General features: G+C 44.3%; 1 non-coding gene across 1 annotated transcript; it reads right to left on the reverse strand.

The window, feature by feature from the left end:
* Positions 1-271: 271 nt before the first annotated feature.
* Positions 272-487, reverse strand: LOC120849481. Its single transcript, XR_005717929.1, has one exon. It is a non-coding gene; the product is annotated as a small nucleolar RNA U3 (small nucleolar RNA).
* Positions 488-3,664: the final 3,177 nt, after the last annotated feature.

Genomic DNA, 3,664 nt, shown 5'->3' on the forward strand with positions numbered 1-3,664 from the left:
TATGTTTCAGGAAAGAGACAATAACCAGGGCACCTCATCCAAATTCGGTGCAGTAGCTTCGAGAACCTCATCGAACTCAAGGTGGAGACATCCGTGTTCATTTCAATGGATGCTCAAGAACTATTCATCCAGCATGTTCAGAGCGAGTACTACAAGCATGCTACGATCGATGCTTGAACGCCGTCCCCAGCGCTGCAGTAAATAATACTTACGGAGGAATGGAGTATGAAGAGAGATTCTTATTTTCGATTTTTATGATAAGGTGTTCCCAGCCACTCAGAATGAGTCTCCACCCTCCCACCGGACGTCCAAGTCAGGCGGGAACGGTCATCAATGGCAGGAACCCGGCCACCAAACCCAAGTTGCCTGACCGGCTTCGCGCTCAGGTGGAGACCCTACAGCTCATCATCGTGGTTGAGGGTGTTCCGAGTTTACGGTAGAAACTCGGCGATCAGCCTATAGAAATGATCCTATGAAGCATGATCTCAACTTTCAAACCTCACGCAAAGTAAGGACTATGTGGTTGGGCTAGCTAAAAAACCCGGTGAGTCGCGTTACTCTGTGAGAATTGATCTGCAAATAAATAACACATCGTACTCGAAAATATAATTGCCGTAAGCTTCATCCGAAACAGTCACAGACTCTTATTTCGAGCTCAGTGCTTACGCGAACACAAGATTGATTTAAGGTTTTGAAGGCGATGCAGTGACACATTGCGCTCGAATGGTTGAACGGACTTCGGAGAAAGCCTCAGCAGTCTCGCAACATTGTATCCGGTGCTGATCAGCCTCAGATGAAAAGGTAACTGCGTACGAAATATTTAGAAATTAACTCAATTTAATTTGGTATCTCGAGTTAATTTGCTCTTTCATTTTAATGTGTTCTGCAGTTAACATAAAACAACTGACCTTCAATCAAATAAAGTAAAACAAAAATTTCAAAATCCCGCACATCTAATGCAGAAAAGATGCCTTCTCCGTGCTTACGCCCTTCCGTTTTCCAACCCTCCCCCCCCCCCCCCCCCTTCTTTTTAAAACAAAGAAAAGAAAATTTACACAAGGCTAACTTTAATGCCCTTCAGCTGCTGGTGAGGACATCAAAAAATAGAACGCAGGCCATCTTAGCAGCCCTCTATAGTCCGTTGCAACTCAAGAAGGTAGGGCGAGGGCAGGAAAGGCCGGGGAGGAGGAAGCAGACGGAACGCTAAAGAGAGAAGCAGGTTTTCTTCTCTCTTCTCCAGCGTTCCGTTTGCCTCCTCTTCCCCGGCCCGTCTTACCCTCGACTATACCTTCTTGACTTGAAACGGACTTTAGTTATAATTTTATGACCGAAAGGTAATAAGCATGCAACCAGCACCACATACAGTTCTCACATGCCGCGCTACAAATCAGTGGCGTAGCCTGGGGAGAGCTTATGAAACTTCAGTCCCCCCCCCCCCCCCCCCCTAAAAAGAAAAAATCGCTGGCGTTCGTGGTAAATAAATGGTAAATCTTTCCATACTGGTTTGAAAACGTCATTTCGCTCCTGCTGCTTACTTGGAGAGACTAATGTTATGTACCGCGCCTAGCCACGAATGAATGTCCAGTAAATATACAGGGTGTCGCAAAAAAAATCACAGGGTTTTTTTAACCGCGAAAATAAACTAGGCATCACCGAACGCTCATTCTCCGCCCAAAAGTAGCGCTAGAGGTGGCAAAAAGATTCCAAAGAAAGCTCCGTCGGCCGCCTTTTTCCCATTGAAATTTTTAGAAAATCATTTTTGCATAAGGTATCGGATCGGGCTGAAAATTTGGCATCTGGTTGTGACCTTTAGCGCCTAGTTTATTTTTGCGGTTAAAAAAGCCCTGTAATTTTTTTTTTTTTTTTGTGACACCCTTTATATAGGGTGTTTCAAGTCACCATGGCTTGATCTAAAATGGATCGTAAAAATCGATGCCTGCACGTAGCAATCGAAATTGTTCGTCAAAGATATATATATATATATATATATATATATATTATTCTTGCAGATTTGTTTAAAAAAAAAAGCCATGAAAGCTACACTTATGCCGTTTGTGCGAGTGAGTTATACGCCAAGGGGGACATTATAGGCGTGGCTAATGTTGCGATAAGTCGGCTAATTATTAAAAACTCGTTAATTAACTTTTGAACTAGTGAAAATAGTCATATGGTTCCAAATATAAATTTGCTGAGCGTCGTCCAAAACCCCTAAATCAATAATTTTAGAAGGGCTTTGAGCGCGTGAGAAGCACAGTAGTGCGCTGAAGTTACCACTCGTGGAGCAGGTACAAGGCTGGGGCTGGATAAGAGGCGGAAAAATTGCGCGGGCGCCTTACCGAAACCGCTTGCCTTGTACCTGCTCCACCAGTGGTAACTTTAGTCACTACTGCGCTTTTCACGCGCTAAAAGTCTTTCTGAAAATGACTGATCCAGTGATTTTCGATAACGCTCAGCAAGTTTCTAATTGGAACCATATGTATAATTTCACTAATTAAAAAGTTAATTAGAGATTTTTAATTAATCAGCCGACTTATCGCGAAGATTAGCAAACCACATAATGTCCCCCTGGGCGTATATTTCACTCGCACAAACCGCATAAGTGTAGCTTTCATGGCTTTTTTTCTAATTTTACAAGGAAAAAACCGACTATGCTTAGCGGGGAAATTTTTCCGCTATATCTAGCGGGAAAATTTTCTCCTCCTCCTTCTCCCTCGTTACCCTCGTGACGTCACGTGTGACGTCATTATGGGAAACGTCCCATAATGCAACGCGCGGTTACGCCGACGCCGCTCAAGCCGGAAACGGGCGCCTAAGAGCTGCGCTCTAAAAACACCTGGAAAAGGCGACTACGAACATAGACCAGGCCATTTTGAAGCAGCCTGACGGAGAATGGAATAATGAGAGTCTATAGTTAGACAATTCAGGGAGGAACTAGGTAAGCTTCAGGGGAAGCGAAGCGGCAAACAGAATTGTAGACCAAAAAGTTGGTGGGCCAGAAGGTCAGAGAATAAAAAACACAACGTCAGAATCCGTCGACGAAGCATTGGCAGGCGAAAGTAAGGGCCGGACTCACCAGATGCTGATTAAGCAAGGTAGGTAGAATTTTTAAGGCTTAGAAGGGAATTATCAACCATGATAAATGAGAAAATCAGGGGGAAAAAATCGAAGTGGATGGGAAAAAAAAAGGAAAGCAGCTAAAACCACGGAAATTCCCTAATCAAAGAAACAAGATATAAGCAGCGATTTTTTTATTACATCAGAAGGAAATAAACTAGAAGGGGAAGCAGCAATGAAATACGTACTAAGTATGGTCACAAAACGGAAGTTTAGCAAGCAGATCTCTCCAGTAGACAATCTGTGCCATCTAATTCAGAGCAAAATGCAGGTATTCTCTAAAAACACTGGACACTCCCTAGCCTTCACTTTGCTAAAGTGGCGACCACTAAGATCTCAGATTTGGCACCTTCTCCCGTTTTGGGATGTTGGGGGACTCACAACAACAGGCCGGCGGCGGCGGCGGCTGCTGGGTTGTTGTCTCGCTGCACCCACTTCTGTATTCCAGAGCGACAATGTACCAATCGTTGGCTTTATAAGAATACTGGACCCAACCGCAGGAGTGTCTTGAATGGCCAGTAGTGGTCGTGAACAATGGCACGGGGTTGCA

The sequence above is a fragment of the Ixodes scapularis genome, unplaced genomic scaffold, assembly GCF_016920785.2.
Source record: "Ixodes scapularis isolate PalLabHiFi unplaced genomic scaffold, ASM1692078v2 PGA_scaffold4__175_contigs__length_147842914, whole genome shotgun sequence".
NCBI classification, from domain to species: Eukaryota; Metazoa; Arthropoda; class Arachnida; order Ixodida; family Ixodidae; genus Ixodes; species Ixodes scapularis.